A 19,297-nucleotide genomic window follows, 5' to 3' on the forward strand; every position below is an offset into this window, starting at 1 on the left:
GAAGACTTTGCATGGTTCAGAACTGCTCCCGACGCTCGGGTGAAATCCCCAAAGAATGCAAGGGACCTTGTCAGGCACGAGTCCTTGCACAACAGCAAGGAAGTGTCGTCGGCGTACTGCGTCATCTTAACACGCAGCCCACCACTTCCAGGGATCAGCAAACCTTCCACCCCTGTGTCTGCCCTAATGGCAGCCCCCAGAGGCTCCATGTACAGAACGAAGAGGAGAGCCGAGAGTGGGCACCCCTGCCTGACCCCAGATGAGAGGTCAAAAACATCACCCAAGTGACTATTTACACTAACTCGGCACCCCGCTCCGACATATAATGTACGAATCCATCCTATAAACTTCTCCCCAAATCCTAATCGACCTAACACTCTGAATAAAAAGGATCTATTCACGCGATCGAAAGCTTTCGCCTGATCTAGCGCTGCTACCATTAAAGGCAGACCTCTATCTTCAACCCAAGCGATGGAGTCCCTGATTAACTGTAGGTTCCATCTAATAGAGCGGCCCTCTACCCCGCACGTCTGATCCTCACGACGTAGGGAAGGGCTGTGCGCAACCGGTCTGCTAAAACCTTTGCAAGTAGCTTGTAATCTACACACAGCATGGTCAACGGCCGCCAGTTGCCAAGGTCTGTTACTTCCCCCTTCTTATATAAAAGTGACAGCACACCAACAGCCATTGATCCCCCCCCCGGGACCCCGTCTCAAGGATGGCCTTCAAGACTTCGAGGACCACTGGTCCAAGTATACCCCAAAACTTGAGATAAAACTCAGCCGGCAGCCCATCTATCCCAGGCACCTTCCCTTTTCCCATCCTCCTAAGAGCGCTCTCAACCTCTTCTAGTGAGATCTGGGCCTCCATAACTTCTCTAATGTCCTCCGGCAACCGCCTGGACAAGTGTTCTAAAACACATTTCCCTGCTCTACATCTATTTCCCTTTCCTTAAATAAACCTTGAAATGATCAGTTGTCACCCTGACCATATCCTCTGGTTCTCTAACTATACTACCATTTTCTTCCCTAACACCATGCATTACCTTCCTACTCTGTCTTGCCCTAACCAACTTAAAGAACATAGCAGAACAAGTCTCATTATGTTCTAGAAAGCCACTATGCGCTCGCTCAAGGAAAGCTCGAGCCTTCCGCTCCTGCAACTCCCTGAGCTGCGCCTTTAGGGTTGCGGATCTCTCCCAGTCAAACGACCCGCCGAGGTTGCCTGCCTCGTATTCGAGTTCAATTAACCTCTGGATACGATCCACCTCCCTCCTCTCCTCCCTTTTTTTCCTCTTGCAATACCCTATTATAAAAGCCCTAATCCTCACCTTAACTAATTCCCACCACTCTAACACCCCCTCGCACATGGACCGGAGGCCCTCAAGCCTCCAAAAGAAACCATAAAACCCGTCAACAAAAGCCTGCTCCTCCAGCACATCCCGATCTAGCTTCCAGTACCCTCTACCAAAGAGGCAGACTGGCGACCCCACCTGCAGGAGCACCCCGTCGTGATCCGAAAGAAAACAGGCAACAGCCGCCCAGACAACTTACCCAAAGACCTGGGTACAAAAATATAGTCGAGCCTCCGCTCAACCCCCTGGAGTTACGCCATGTATGACCGTCCATTTTCGGAGTAGTGTGCAGACCACCATCTACCAGACCATGGCAAGCCATTAGCCTGGCAATGGCGCCCGCACTGCTATCCCCCTCTTCCTAAATCTGTATTAAAATCCCCCTATCACTAATTTCCTATTTGTGACACACAGGGGCGTCAGACAGTCCACCATCTCCCTTCTGTCTGCCACCACCTGTGGCCCATACACCACCACTAATCTAAATTTACAATCCCTTATCGTGACATCCACCCCTATAACCCTCCCCTGCATTACCACAAAAGAATCCTCCACTTTTACCTCCCTGTGCCCACACAAAATCCCTACCCCGATGAGTGCACCCCCAACACCCCAAACCGACTCCCCCTTGTCCCACTCCCTCTTAAACCTAATAACATCCCCTCCATCCCTCAGGTGAACCTCCTGTAAAAAACAAAAATCAAACCCCACACCCTCCAAATAACTAAAAACCACCCTCCTCTTAACAAAATCCCTTAAACCTCTTACATTTAAACTAACAAAAGTAAAATTAGACTCCATGAAAAATAAATACATGTAATACACTCAAATTCTAAACCCAGACAGAAAAAAACATAAAACAGGAGACTCACCCGATGCTCCCCTGCTCCATATCTACCGGTGAGAACACCATCCGTAATCCCGACATCCCCCTCTTCCTCCATCACACCCTCCCAGGATGCAGGAATAGTGTTTGGCTCCGGGCGCCCTGCACCCTGGGTCTACCCCCACAATCCTCCCCTCCCCAGTGTTGCAGCTGGTTTAGAAAAAAAAATTGGGGAGGCTGAGTCCCCAAACAAAAAACTCCCCACCTCCTCTTGTACCCAGTCCTGAGTCTTGTTATGTGTGTCCCCACCCAACAGAAGTTGAGGGCCTGGGGAAACCAGCAGCAACCCAGAGGTTTCTCCCGCCCCCATCACTCTCTTGGCCATCCCTTCCCCTCACTGTCGGCCAATCGCCCCCTCCTCTTCATACTCTTCTTTGGTGATGGCGGCAGTGAAGAGATACCACCCTCCCCCCCCGCCAGCTCCTCCACCATACCCTCATCTCTTCCAACATGGCACTTTCCCCCCAGTCCACTTTCTCTTCCACCGTCTCCTTCTCCACCACTCCTCCCTCGCTTTCTTCTCTCTCATGCTCCTCCACTCGGTTGCCTTCTTCCGCCGCTTTTTCTGGTTCTCCTACTCCCGTGCCTTCCGTTTCCTTCTCTCTTCCATCTGCCGCTTCTGGCTCCTCCTCCTTCCTTGTGGCCTTCCCCTCTGGACCTGAACTCTGGTCATGAGGCGTGCTTCCTTCCCCTCCTCTTCTTCCCCCATCCCCCGCTCCTGCTCCCCCCAGCCGCAGACGCATACGACCTCTGACGGGCCGGGCACCCCTCCACAGGTGTGCTGACGAGCCACACCCATGGCACGTCTTAGGCTTGTCACAATCCCTCGCCTCGTGATCCTCAGATGCACAAAATCTGCATTTTCTTGCACTGCATGAGGCGAATATGTGACCATAGGCCATACAGCGTCTGCAAAATGGGGGCTGACGTGCATAATACAACGTCCCCCTGTCAGCCCCTAGGGAGAACATAGCAGGAGGATGGAGGTAGCCACCATGTCCCTTTGGGTCCTCTCTGAGGAGGGCCTGGAAGCCTCTCCTCCCATTCCAAAACCCAAGGGAGTCTTTGAGGTGCCTTGCCGAGGAGACGTTATCCATGTATCTCCCCAGAAAAGCCCTCACCTCTTCGTCCTTAACGTAAGGGTTGTAAATGTTTACAGTTACAACCCTAAAGTTATTCTTCGCCAGGCTTGTTATTTCGTAGTGGCACATCGGCCTCTCACCTCCCACTGCTCTTGCCCTTCTCAGGATATCATCGTGTTTTTCCTCTGTATATAGTGCAACGTCGTATGCTCCCTCCAACGAGTTGCCTTGGAAACAAAACACGTCCTTCACCGTCAGCTTTAGAATCCCCATCAATATTATCCTTCCAAAGGATTCCCGTCCTAAAGGCTCAAACTCCTTTTCCTTCCAAGCAAACCGAATCGTGTTGGCCAGCCCAATCCCAGGGACCGACCGTGTTGATGTATTTAGCACCATTTCCGCAAGGAGAATGGCGCTCGTTCTCTTCTCTTCCAAAACAATTGAAAAGAAAAAACCAAGTGACTGAGCCTATCTGGTGAACTACACAGAGACAGGAACAAACACCCACGAATACAAAGCGAAACTAAGGCTGCCTAAATACGGTTGCCAATCCAAGACAACAAGAATCACCTGACTGATTGGGAATCGCCTCAGGCAGCCAATCCTATACCACACCCCTAATCAGCCGCGATCCCAAATAATACAAACCCCAATACGACAACAACATATAAACCCATGTCACACCCTGGCCTACCCAAACATATAACAAAAACACAAAATACAATGACCAAGGCGTGACAGTAACCAAAAGGTCGCTGGCAAGGTGGAAAAATCTGTCCTTGAGCAAGGTAGTTAACCCTCAAAAACAACTGCTCCACAGGCACCGATAACATGGACATTGTTTAAGGCATCCCCCTTCACCTCTATGATTCAGAAGAAGACACATTTTGGTTGAATGCATTTAGCTATGCAACTGCCTATGTATCCTCTTTCCCTGATCTCAGGATGTCACTCAATGTTTTCATGGTCATAGATAGAAATGGTGAGTATCTCCATTTTCAATTTGTGGACCTTATTGGAAATGATCTCAATATTATTGTTTTGTACGCTTTAGAAACAATGGTTTCTTTATCTCAGGGAAAGTCCGATTGCAGCACTCTGGCTTGTGCAGGATGAGTTTTTTGGTGAACATTCTTCAGATGGTGGGGGTTTTCAAATCTCACACTCTGGATTGGTAAAGGATGAGAGTTGTCAAGGCAGACAAAGACATGACTGAGAGAGGGGTATTCCTCACTTTGCTGCCTGGCATCTCCCTCCTTATCGGTTTGTTTCAGGTGAGAGATCACAACAGACAAGATGGGTATCACCTCAGCCCGACAAGACGTAAATACATCTTAACATAATGTTACAATTGTTTTAACAAGCGGCACCATTAGTTTCCAGAATATCATGACACAAGCCTCACTTCATGTAAATATCGGAATTTACAGAACAATAACAATGTATTCTTTGTGTTAATTTTGCAAGCCTGTCAAGAGATGCTTCTCAACCTGACATGCGAAAAGTACTGAAGCCTATTAGGACCTGCATGACCAGTTTCAGGTAAATTAATTAATAAATGGTTGGAGCGGTGATCCTCATTCCTTCTCCTACACTTAGACAAAAATATGTTATCTATTTGAACCAAAATATAAATGCAACATGCAACAATTTGAAAGATTTTACTGAGTTATAGTTCATATAAGGAAATCAGTCAATTTAAGTAAATTCATTAAACCCTACTCTATGGATTTCACATGACTGGGTATACAGAGATGCATCTGTTGTCCACATATACAGCACCTTACAAAGGTAGGGGTGTGAATCAGAAAACCAGTCAGTATCTGGCATGACCACCATTTTCCTCATGCAGCGCGACACATCTCTTTCGCTTGGAGTTGATCAGGCTGTTGATTGTGGCCTGTGGAATGTTGTCCCACTCCTCTTCAATAGCTGTGCGAAGTTACTGGATATTGGCGGGAGCTGGAACACGCTGTCATACTCATCAATCCAGAGAATCCCAAACGTGCTCAAAAAATTATGCCTGGTGAGTATGCAAGCCATGGAAGAACTGGGACATTTTCAGATTCCAGGAACTGTGTACAGATTCTTGCGACATGGGGCTGTGCATTATCATGCTAAAACATGAGTTGATGGCGGTGGATGAATCGCACGTCAATGGGTCTCAGGATCTCGTCACTGTATCTCTGTGCATGAAAATTGCCATCGATAAAATGCAATTGTGTTCATTGTCCGTAGCTTATGCCTGCCATAACAACCACCTCCATGGGACACTCTGTTCACAACATTTACATCAGCAAACCGCATGATGACGAGCATGCATATGAGCTTCCCTGAGACGGTTTCTGACAGTTTTTGCAGAAATTATTCAGTTGTGCAAACCCACAGTTTCACCAGCTGTCCGGTTGGCTGGTCTCAGACAATTTTTATTTCACCTTTATTTAACCAGGTAAGCAAGTTGAGAACAAGTTCTCATTTACAATTGCGACAATCCCGCAGGTGAAGAAGCCGGATGTGGAGGTCTTGGTCTGGCATGGTTACATGTGGTCTGCAGTTGTGAAGCCGGTTGTAGGTACTGCCAAATTCTATAAAATGCTTATGGTAGGGAAATTAATATTACATTTTCTGGCAACAGCTCTGGTGGACATTCCTGCAGTCAACATGCCAATTTCAAGCTCTCTCAAAACTTGAGGCATCTATGGAATTGTGTTGTGTGACAAAGCTACACATTTTAGATTGGCCTTTTGTTGTCCCCAGCACAAGGTGCACATGTGTAATCATCATGCTGTTTAATCAGCTTCTTGATATGCCACACTTGTCAGGTGGATATATTCTCTTGGCAAAGGAGAAATGCTCACTCACAGGGATGTAAGCAAATTAGTGCACATAGTATATATTTCCACACTATGTGGTTGGAATAAGTGTGAAATTGTGAAAATAATGATAATGCCATTTTAGTTTAAGAGCTGTTTTAAAACTGTCGTGGAAATTCAGTACTGAGAGAGACTTGGTCATTTCTTCAAATAATCATCTTTATTTAATATCGATTAATTATTGCAATAATGAAACCGTCAGCCCAACAGTATTGACTGATTGTTAGGCTGAGAGCCTAACTCAAGATGAAAAAACAGATATTATATATGTCACATTCTGACCTTAGTTCCTTTGTTTTGTCTTTTGTTTTAGTATGGTCACGGCGTGAGTTGGGTGGGTTGTCTATGTTAGTTTGTCTATGATTTTCTATTTCTGTGTTTGGCCTGGTATGGTTCTCAATCAGAGGCAGCTGTCAATCGTTGTCCCTGATTGAGAACCATATTTAGGTAGCCTGTTTTGTATTGTGGGTTGTGGGTGATTGTTCCTGTTTCGTGTGTGTGTGTGTGTATGTGTATGTGTGTGTGTGTGTGTGTGTGTGTGTGTGTGTGTGTGTGTGTGTGTGTGTGTGTGTGTGTGTGTGTGTGTGTGTGTGTGTGTGTGTGTGTGTGTGTGTGTGTGTGTGTGTGTTCACGTTACGGGACTGTTTAGTCTTCGTTCATTTTGTCGGTTTATTGTTTTTGTTCGTTGTTAATGTATTCTATTAAAATGGATAATCATCACGCTGCATTTTGGTCCTCCTCTCTTTCGCCCGACGAAGAACGTTACAATATAGGCCCTAAAAAATGCTTAGTCAATCATTTCTAACCTTCCCATAAGACACCTTAGTTATCTACACAGGATGGTGTTTGACCCTTAACCCGGCTTAGTTTCCCAGATGCCAGGAAGATGAGGAATTGTTCTAAACTCTTCCGGCTCTCTCTACCTCGGATCACACACACCACAAGTTGTCTATTGAATGCTGGTTTTTAGGTTTTTATCACCAAGTCATTGTCAGCTCAAGCTATCTCTAGCAGACTAACTGCAGGAAGCTAGAGTGGAAACCATCTTTACAAAAACATAATTAAACAGAACAGAAATGTCCTATTTGTTAAGTATTACTTGCTAACTATTAATATTAAACAAATCAGGTAAATATGTAATTGTTCTATCACATTTCCCCATTTGAGAATAATCTCAATTTAAAAGTAAAATTAAAACGATTAAAAATACATTTCTTCCATTTAGTGCCTATTGAACATGACCCAGGTCAAGCATCATGATTTCACTATGTATAAGGCGACGCCTTATGTTCCGTTAGCATAAACCTGCTATAGTTCCTGAGTATTATCTTTATCAAAGATTTCAATTTGACAATGGATATAAATCAAGTAGATTAGGATCAATTTCACTTTGAGAATAGTCTCAACATAGTACACGACTTAACACACACCAATACTGGCAGAATGTACATTTATATTAACATACAATATAATTATAATTAACCCAATTAACTCTCTCATCAGGGTTATAATTACAGATCAGTATCTCAATGCATTCTTAACCTAAATCACTATACATTTTGCAGTGTAGACCTCCCCCATCAACCTGATACCCCAAATAACAATTTCAGACAAGTCTAAATCAATTACGGTCACAGTTGACCAACCCCCTCCCCTCTCCGGCACTCAATCTTCTGCCATTTCTTCATTTTTCTTCTTCAGATAGTTATTAATATTCACAGTTCAAAGTGGATGGCCCATGATAATGTCCCAATTTCAATGTCTCACCTGAACCCCACCACAACTCATTATGTCTTGTCAATTGACAAACAAAGTGTACCAATGTTATGAGAACGGATCTCTCTCTCCATGCTCACTCCAAGTGGACTTCTGTTTCACTCATAAGAGAAAAAGGCTGTTGATACTTCAACTGGATGCTGTACACCGGTAGCTGGCTCAGACTCAGGTCTCTCGATAGAAGTGGTGCAGGACAGGCAGTATTACAAATTACCTTCAAATTAGTATTAAATATGACCTTTAAATCACCATCCAATGTCACTCGGCATTCCAGTGAGGGCGATCAAACCACACTAGAAAGTCAGGACAGAGGTTAGAGGTCATTCAAACCCTTCAAAGAAGTGTTACTTTTTCTATTAGACCAATTATCTAAAAACAGTCAAACATGTCATACATTTCATATCCCAGGTTTACAGTAAGTTTCTTAAGTACATTTTTTATCAAAATAATTCACGTTCAATTAAAACTCAGAAAAAAAACGTCGGAAAATTCCATATCTGTGTGTGCCCCTTTAAGATACCTCGGCACTAATTCATATGCGTAACCAGTACGTTGTGTGTGCGTGCTGGTGTGTGTGTGTGTGTGTGTGTTTAACTACATACAAAACATGATGATAATAATAAGTCCATTGTACTCCCTCAAATCATGAATTGTTCGTTTTAATCTACCCCAATGTTTACGTGCTCTTAATTAAACATGTGCTAGACACAATAGACACAATTAACTCCCATAACGTATTATATGATTGGTCTCTCTTTTCCATAACCATGTAAAATTATCCTGGTATCCTTACTAGACCATTGTCCAATCAACAAGCTGATTCACCTTAGATTCCTGTTCCTGTTAACCTTTATTTAACTAGGCAAGTCAGTTAAGAACAAATTCTTATTTACAATGACAGCCTACCCTGGCCAATGCTGGGCCAACTGTGCGCCTCCCTATGGGACTCAATCACGGCCGGATGTGAAACAGCCTGGATTTGAACCAGGGTGTCTGTAGGGATGCCTCAAGCACTGAGATGCAGTGCCTTAGACCACTACACCACTCGGGAGCACTAATACAGTGTTTCATTAAGTGGAATCGACAGTCTAAAATAAACAAACGCATAACCCCTTTCCGGTAATCTAATCATTAAAATCGTTGCATTAATTTAGTAAAAATATAAACCTGTTGTATAACAAATGTAGAACCTTCAAAAAGTTGGTGCTGTTTTATTAGCTTAATATTCAATACTTATTTCAATCTACTTTAATTAATGGACACTGTTCCATGTAATGGAAACATAATACAATTTTAGAATACATTAACTTCCTGCTCAAATTCACTGGTGTTACCTAACTATAAAACCAAGCAGTAATAATAAGAAACTGTCAAAGAATGTTTCTCATACCTCTACTTCAAACGTCCCACTGCCTGCTTGCTTTCAACCGCAGCTAATCTTTTTTACAATCTCATGGCTCAATCCCTCTACTCATCATTTAACCTTGTATTGAAACCTCAGCTTTTCAAATTACTAAAATATCGCATCATTAAAGTGCTATAAAAAACATGAATAACATATTACCATTCACGTACTGTCAACACCCATGAAGTTTACATCAATCCTCAATATCAATGTCTTCATCACTGTCACCCATCGTAAGGTTTAGAAAACAAAAGAAACCAAACCATGATAATTCCCTCCATACTAGAAAAATATAGTGTAGTCTACCCTAACAATATTACTCTATATTTTTTATACCAACCTCTGCTTCACACTCATTTAACGTCTATTATTTTAAGATGAACCTGTAATGCGCCAAATGTAGAAAATGCATCAGCCAATTCTTCATCAATCTAAACAATTCAAATGTGAAATTCTTACTTTCCAATTGACTTACTCTCCTGTGTTACATTCACTAGTTAAGGCTCTGCTCAATCAGTGGTCCGCCCCTGTGAAGAGACATGGGTTATAAAACTATGAAAACACACCCTTCTCCCTCCACTATATAAAGCCTTGATGAAAATGTAACCTCCTGTTCCGAGTACATTAGGATGACGATCCAATGTCAGAATGGTTCAGATAATAACTACAGAACGAAGCCAACTTCAGCGTGAGCTTTGGTTGCGAATGGTATGAACATTGAACTCTTATTCACTACAGGAGTGATATTTCCTAGCCGTTGAGTTAGCAACAGCAGCTGCAAACGTGGGCTAGGAAAGAACAGACAGAGTATCGCTTCTACCACAACAACGTTACTACAACGTATCCAATTTACCAGCAGAGACATTCTTCAAAGGACAAAGGGATCTGTTGGGCAACACGGCCTTCCATCTACCACCAACCTACCGAAGCGCAGCTCAGAGTAAATATTTATTGCATTTTCCTTTTCCAAATGGGCGGTAATTAGAATGCATAAGATACTGTATTTAAGATAGAGACATCGCTTCTCCCTTGGTTCCTCAGTCTTCCCGCTCTTTCACTCAAACCCAGCCCCCTTTTCGTTTGTGTAACCAGCTGTCATATCTGTTCCGTCCGCTAGGGACGTTTTCCTTTATGACATAATTTGTCATCAAGATATGAATCATTCGGTGTATATGTAATTCTGTGTGATTAGTTAGGTATTTAGTAAATACATAATTAAACCCAATTTTGTATTGCTGATTCAACTTGTTAGCCAGGGTTCGTGAAGATAACCAAGAATTTACAACTTTCAGAGAAGACTGAAATAAGGTGACGATTAATGTTGACGGCTATTGATGTAAAATATTACTAGGTCTTTAAGAGTTTATTCGGAAGATAACTGCTCTATAAATATTATTTCGTGGTGCCCTGACTTTCTAGTTAATTACATTTACATGATTAGCTCAATCAGGTAATATTAATTACAGAGAAAGGATTTTATAGAATAGCATGTCATATCACTTAATCCGGCATAGCCAAAGACACGACAACAACTTAGAGCTAGGAGGTCTGTACACACATCCTACCAATATGGGTGCATGGATATGGATGCCATATAGCCTCTACTTGACATACATTAGGTTCCTCCCTCCTCTTGAAAGGTATATGATTCTGATTCTCCACCACTATTCCTATTCCTGTCCCTTAGGCTATATCCATGAATGTTAATTTGCCCATCATTAACAGATGCATCCAAATGCATTTCGGTTAAAGCTAAAATAAGAATATTATTTATATTAACCAAGTTTTTTTTAAACAAATGTATTTTGTTAGGAAGGCTACATATATTAACCTGGGCAATATGAAGTCCTTTATTTGTCAAGTGAAGGACAATAGAGCATGTATTCATTATAGATGAAGTCATCATGATACACTACATCACACAAACTCAGATTTGAACATTGGATTAAAATAGTCAGGGAGTTATTCTAGAGTCCCGATACAGTTCCCGTTGATGTAAAGTTTATCCAGCACCAAGGAGACTCATTGATTCAGGCAACGCTTTTCTTTCATGATGGGATACAGTTTTTTTCTTCTTTCATTGATCTCTGTGGGGAAGTGATCATTCATTTCAAAAGCCGTGTCTCGAGTTCTCTAGCCCTGCTCTTCGCCATTTCCTTTTGCTTAAAATGTTCAAAACATGCAATAATAGCCCGTGGCCTATTCCCAGAGGCGTTACCCATTCTATGGACTCTGGAGAAAGTGACATTACGCTTGACATCGGTGGGTAGTTTCAGTTGAGTTGACATAAAGTCTCGGACAGTTTCCTCACAGCCTCTGCTGTTGTCATTCTTTGGTATCCCTGATACCAAAGATAAGATTTCCCCGCATTGATTGACACTGTACATCAAGCAAGGTTTCTTTAAGCTGTTTGTTCTCCCTTTGCACCACCTCCACCTCGCCATGAATAGAGTCTACAGTACCTTTCAGCTTCATGTTCTCTTTCCTTTGTTGGATTCGACATTTTGAACATTGAGATATTTAAGACATGATAGATCAGATATTATATTAAGGAGTGAAAGAGACTGCGTACCTGTAGAAAGACAGATAGCTGTGGAATGTGTTGGATGAGAGGAGAGCAATGTGTGAAACATGGGAGACAGGTGGACATCTGTGGATTAGATGAAGGAGGGGTTGAGGTCAGGAGGTGAGGACAGATTCTCTTAAGGGAGCAATAAAGGTTTGGTATCCTGTTACAATCCTTTATTAGCTTCCTGTAGAGCCATAAAATGTAAGGATTGGAGAGAGGGAGTGTCTTAAGTAGGATGTACATAACTGTGATGGAGAGAAATGTTTTGCTGTCTGAATACAGCTGTACAGAACAACGAAGGAGTGGCTTCGTAAGAAGCATTTCAAGGTCCTGGAGTGGCCTAGCCAGTCTCCAGATCTCAACCCCATAGAAAATCTTTGGAGGGAGTTGAAAGTCCGTGTTGCCCAGCAACAGCCCCAAAACATCACTGCTCTAGAGGAGATCTCTATGGAGGAATGGGCCAAAATACCAGCAACACTGTGTAAAAACCTTGTGAAGACTTACAGAAAACGTTTGACCTCTGTCATTGCCATCAAATGGTATATAACAAAGTATTGAGATAAACTTTTGTTATTGACCAAATACTTTTCCCCCACCATAATTTGCAAATAAATTCATTAAAAATCCTACAATGTGATTTTCTGGATTTTTTTTCTTCTCATTTTGTCTGTCATAGTTGAAGTGTACATATGATGAAAATTACAGGCCTCTCTCATCTTTTTAAGTTGGAGAACTTGCACAATTGGTGGCTGACTAAATACTTTTTTGCCCCACTGTATAGGAATGCTCACAGTGAGGGCATGTCTGGTGATGCATGAGGGTCCCCTTAGTGGTCTTTTCTATGTTGCATGTTTGGCTGCAAACTGGACATCTCCCGAGCAACTGCAGCAATGTACTTCCTCATGTTATGAAGTTATAGAGAAAGGACAATGTTTTTTGATAATGCACTTCACAACCAAAATGACTATACTATTTGTATCTGCTTGGCTGGGTGATTAACCTACTGGTTTATTAAACCGGGTATTTTTTTAATTGAACTTTTCACATAACACATATTACCGTTGTTGATGAAGCCGTCTGTGTCATCAAGGCAGTAACTCGGGTCAAGCTAATTCTAGGTTGTCCGTAGTTACCACATTCAAAAAGTGATAAATCTCGCATATTTCTACAATGTATCTTCTTAAAATGGGATTTTATACCTAACCTTAAACCACACTGCTAATCGTACGCCTACCCCTAACCTTAAGACAAAAAAAAGCACACTAAAGTAGAGATAGACAAATAGTTTAGCCAAGCTGACAGCAGCTAGTTAGCATAGCTTGGGGATAGCTATCTGCAGCTGGCTAGCTTATCTAATGTTAGCCAGTGTCACATATACTCCCTCTCTGGCGCTCGAGGTCACCAGGCTGCTCATTATTATGTAAACCTGTCACCATCGTTACACGCACCAGCGCCTCATCAGACTCACCTGGCCTCCATCACCTGCCTGATTACCTTCCCCATATATGTCACTCCCTTTTGTTCTTCCCCTAGGCGTTATTGTTTCTGTTCTGTTGTTTCATGTCTGTACGCTATTCGTGTTTCTTGTTAGGTCCAAGTTTGATTATTTATTAAATTATTCACTCCCTGAACCTTCTTCCCGACTCCCAGCATACACATTACAGAATAACACTTCACCAAAACGAAGCATCAGGGAGTGTTTTTTGTTGTTGTTGTTAGTGTAGGAGTGTTGCTACCGTAGCAACCGTAGATGCCTCAGCTGGCTCGTCAGGCTTCCATGCCTCAGCCGGAACGTCAGGTTTCATGCCTCAGCAGGCTCCGTGCCTCAGCCGGCTCAGCAGGCTCCCGCGTCTCAGCCGGCTCAGCAGGCTCCCGCGCCTCAGCCGGCTCAGCAGGCTCCCGTGCCTCAGCCGCCTCGGCTGGATTGTCAGGTTCCCGCTCCTCATCACCTTCCTGATTACCTTCCCTATATACGTCAATGTATTTCACTCCTTTTGGTTCTTTCCCTAGATGTTATTGTTTCTGTTCCTGTTACAGTTAGCTGATATTTCTCTGTCAAATCACAGTTTGATAATGCTAGCAATAACCAGTGTCTGGAATGTGTTTCATGAGACACTTGTTCTACAACGCCGAGCTACTTGCTCAACGTCAACAGTGAAGAGGCGACTCCGGGATGCTGGCCTTCTAGGCAGAGTTCCTCTGTCCAGTGTCTGTGTTCTTTTGCCTATCTTAATATTTTACTTTTATTGGTCAGTCTGAGATATCGCTTTTTCTTTGCAACTCTGCCTGTGCTCACTTGAACAGGAAGGTGACACAGCAAATTTTCTCATCAAACTTTCTCATCAAAGTTTGGCATTCTCTGGATTTATGGTGCTTTCAAGACAGCTGGAAACTCTGGGAAAAAAACAAGGTTGAATCATGACGTCAGTGATCTTCAGGTCGGAGCTCTAGAAAGAGGCCAGAGTTCCTCACTTGAAATTCCGAGTTGGATGACAGTTTTTTCCCAGTCGGAGCTCGTTTTTTTACCCAGTTCCGAGTTTGAAGTTGTTTTGAACGCGGCAGAAGTCATGCTGGATTGACAGCATGGCCAATGTATTCAACCTTTTCTGACCTATGGTATTGCATGTGAATGTTTAATCTTTTAAGCTTGGAAAAGAGACCCTTAAACCCAGACTTGGACCACACAACCACTTCACTGAATAGCAGGCTAGTGATTGCTTATCAACGCTTGCAGTTAGCCACTGATTCCTCATTGTTGAATTTGCGATTTCCAACTTGTGTTAATGTTTATATCCAATGGCCGATAAGCACGGATACATTTGATCTATAATTTCTGTTCTTATGACAAGTGTTGAAAACGATTTGCCAGTAGATTGTCAACGTGACTCATGATGATGACTGCTTGTCTAGCTTGCTAGCTAAGATTTTGAAAGTATGATATTGGCATGATCAGTCCGATCAAAGCTACGGTAGATATTACGTGATTTGACGTCATTTTATCTGTGGCCAATGACCTTGAGCCTTCTTGGATGGGTACTTCTAATGTAAATCTATGACAGCACCCAGGGGCTAGAATTTTCCAGCTCTCCCCATAGATTTTGCGGTGACGTAGTGTCCCCATGAGTGACAGAACACTGAGCCAATCACTGACGCAACTAGAGAACATTACCAACGCCTACGCTCCTTATTCTCCGCTGGCTGTCCCACCGTCACAGAAAGCACTGAGCTAGGCTGAAATACCTGCCTTACTCAAGAAAGCAAAAAATAGAAAATTATTGTATGCAGCTTCATTAACTCAATTATATATATATATATATATATATATTTTTTTTTTTACATTGGTTGCAAACTGATATTGGACTCAAAACAGGTGGGGCTCAAAACAAGTGGGGCTCTGCCTTACCTGCCCTGAACGACGGGTCACCAATGGTCTTGGAGAGCTGAAAGAAGACCAACACTATTAGATTGCTACATTATATTCAGTTCAAGAAGTGGCATTACTAATAACGAGGACAATTCTCTGTAATTCCTTCACTACCATTGTTAGTGAAAAGATGACTTCCTGTGATAATCGGTCTAGAGTGAAGTTCCCCATGAATCTCTACCTAGGGGAAACTTCACCCCAGTGTAATAATCATGAAGAGCTAAACTGATTATACTGAGACTTCGTCCTCACCATCACTTTGATTTTGTGACAGTAGTGAATGGTCGAATGTCTTCGGTCTATTAGAGAACTATACAGAGTATATGACATTGCTCTGCTAAGATATTATATCCTATGGCTCAAGTGTTATAAACATGTATCTAAGTATAACTGTAACCTATTGGTAGTATTTATGCAGCAGCCCATACTACAACTCCAAAATAAACTGACTGTTGTAAAAAAAAGTTGTGGCAAGTGTTAAAATAAGATTTGAGCAGTTTTCACACCTCCCAAGTGCTCATTTTCTTCTTCCAGATGCAATGTCTATTCTCAGTGTTTGACCAGAAGCAGGTCTCCCATTTCTGCTATGCTTGTCGTCTCCCACATTTTCTGCATCTGAACTGTAGGATATTAATGAAGTCAATAAAGATTAGGCTATTACAAAGTTAAGAGTTGTTGTTACCGTGTGGTAGGCTATCCTGCGCATATTGTTCCATATTTGACAATTAGCTCATCACCACAATCTCAATGACATACAATTATGGAAAGGTTCATTCAGTATTATTAAATAAGGAGCTCTTCGAATATCAAATAGCCTACTTCAGTGAATGTGAGATTTAAATATAAATAAATAAAAGTTATTCTTAATATCATTGTTCGAAATCAAAATAAAACATTAAGACCACGTAAGTATTGATTTGACTACATTTTAATATTGATCGAAATAAGGTAGCCTATTTTTGAGCTAAAATGAATGCACATAAACCTACTAATAATCTCTTGCGTCATTCTTGAGGTTTCCTTTAGTACGTTTTCTAACTTCCTCGGGTGCCGCTAAATAGTTTTGAGGTTGTTTGGTTATCATTGTTTGCTTCAAGAGATAGGTCTACTGCTGACCTGCACCTTAGTGTCACGTTCGTCATAATGATTGGACCAAGGCGCAGCGTGCGTAGAGTTCCACATATTTTAATAAATTGAAACTCAACAAAACAACAAAAAAGCACAAACGAAACGTGACGTGACTGCCTGCACTCTGGAGGGTCCTGGCTAAAGTGGTCATCCAGCCTGGAGAAGTGGTGCCAAGGCTGCGCACTAGAGCTCCAGTGCTCCCCCACAGCCCGGTTCATCCGGTGCCTCGTCCACGCACCAGGCCTCCAGTAGGTCTTCCCTGGTGGGTCCTGTGGCAGCCCAACGCACCAGGCTGTCTCTCCGTCTCCTCCCTCCAGGTTCTCCAGACCGTCCGGAGCTGCCAGAGCCACGCGTCTGTCCGGAGCGGCCAGAGCCGCCCGTCTGTCAGGAGCTGCCAGAGCCGCCCGTCTGTCAGGAGCTGCCAGAGCCGGCCGTCAGTCAGGAGCTGCCAGAGCCGCCCGTCAGTCAGGAGCTGCCAGAGCCGCCCGTCAGTCAGGAGCTGCCAGAGCCGCCCGTCAGTCAGGAGCTGCCAGAGCCGGCCGTCAGTCAGGAGCTGCCAGAGCCGCCGTCAGTCAGGAGCTGCCAGAGCCGCCCGTCACTCCGGCGCTGCCAGAGCCGCCCTTCACTCCGGCGCTGCCAGAGTCGCCCTTCACTCCGGCGCTGCCAGAGTCGCCCTTCACTCCGGTGCTGCCAGAGTCGCCCTTCACTCCGGCGCTGCCAGAGTCGCCCTTCACTCCGGCGCTGCCAGAGTCGCCGTGCACTCCCGCCTGTCCGGCGCTGCCGGAGCCTCCCGTCTATTCGGGCCCGCTGCAAGGGTCCCCAGTCCGAAGTCGGTGGAGTGGGGTCCATGTCCCGCGCCAGAGCCGCCACCGCGGACAGATGCCCACCCAGACCCTCCCCTATGGGTTTAGGTTTTGCGGCCGGAGTCCGCAGCTTTGGGAGGGGGGGTACTGTCACGTCCTGACTTTAGTTCCTTTTTTATGTCTCTGTTTTAGTTTGGTCAGGGCGTGAGTTGTGGTGGGCATTCTATGTTGTTTATTCTAGGTTTTGTATTTCTATGTTTGGCCTGGTATGGTTCCCAATCAGAGGCAGCTGTCGATCGTTGTCTCTGATTGAGAACCATACTTAGTCAGCCTGTTTTCCCACTATGGGTTGTGGGTAGTTGTTTTCTATGTCTGTGTTTTACCATACAGAACTGTTTCGGTTTTCATTTATTTCTCTTGTTCTTTTGTATTCAGTGTTCATTTATATTTCATTAAAATATGGACACTTACCACGCTGTGCATTGGTCCGATCTTTCCTACTCCTCATCAGAAGAGGAGGAAAACCGTTACACATACTGTATAACACCTGCCCCATGAAAGTATTTTGGCCAAATTGAAAATGCATAAGATAGTTTTATAGCTGACCCAACACAATATGCCTAATAAGTAGGCCTAGACTACCGTAATATTTGCTTACTGAACTGAGATGGAAGAAAAAGTCCCTTCAACAAGTGTGTATTGTGTAAACCTACAGTAGATGGCAGGCTGACCCATTGTACAAATAACCCTCTGTATAGTTTCTTATTGGCATTATGTTGGTGTGCATAGAAATCATACAGAAGACTTCCAGTCTTCATAATCTCGCCATTTTAGCATATACAAACATGTGGAGGAAAGGGATGATTGTCTCAGAAACGTAGCATGATGTTACAGGTTTTCTTATGTAGATGTAAAGCACCAAACAGACACACAGCCTACTGAAAAATGTCAAATAACATACCGTTACAACACCAGCCCAGGGGTAGATATTATCTTATCTTAAGATATTTCTCCATTGAAGAGATAAGAGGTTGCAATTCAAAGACTGCTCTGATGGGCTTCTGCATAAGTGATCTGACAGCTGAACTACAACAACTGAGTCTTGCCCCATATTTGTTATGCGTCAGTAAGTGAATGACCACTCATAGGCAGCATTGGACATGTTAACAGGTTCATGTACACCTGGTCCCAGACAAAGGCATTTTGAAGATGTTAACTTCAATGAATTACTGATATTTCATGAATATAGTTATCAATGTTTAGGAAAGGACTACAGTGACAACCAACATAATGATACATTAGAATAATTGTTTTAAATGGAATGGAGTAAAGCCTTTTCACTTTACTGTAAGTGGTAAATACAAAAAGATAAGTGATATTAAACCCAATATCTGTCATTGTGCAAAAGCAGTTTATACATCAATTCAGTCAATTGTGGTTTCCTCTGTACAGTAATGTTAGAACAGCCATATCAACACAATCACATTCAATATTGAATCAGTACTTCAAATCCCTGCTATAGGGACAACAGGAGTGACTATTGACAGGTATTGTTTTGTTAGGCATCCCTGGATACTTCCCTATTTGAGCGGTGAATCTAATGGTTTGCTAGCTGTTGACTGTTGAGCTTTATTCTAGAGCGTGATGGGCTTAAAGAGAAGAAAAATATCTATAGTTTATAAGTGGTTTGACACAGTTGCTCGGATGCAAGGATTGGCAGACAGAGGGGAATTCTTGTCAAGTGGTTGGCTGGGCAATATGGTAGACTCAATATGACAATGCCACGAGGCACACTAGGGAGAAGTCACACCCTTTTTCTGTAGAATACACATTTGGCCATGTTGGTAGTTTATAAGCTATAAGTTAATGTATAGAAATCTCACAAACATAATTATTTGCATGTTAGTGTCAACAGTGTGAAATCATATGTGTTACAATTGTAGTGGCCCTATCACAACCCCCAGTGCCCTTGTCAAGAGGTTAGGACCTCTTGATGT

This window comes from Oncorhynchus nerka, linkage group LG27 (genome assembly GCF_034236695.1).
Source record: "Oncorhynchus nerka isolate Pitt River linkage group LG27, Oner_Uvic_2.0, whole genome shotgun sequence".
NCBI classification, from domain to species: Eukaryota; Metazoa; Chordata; class Actinopteri; order Salmoniformes; family Salmonidae; genus Oncorhynchus; species Oncorhynchus nerka.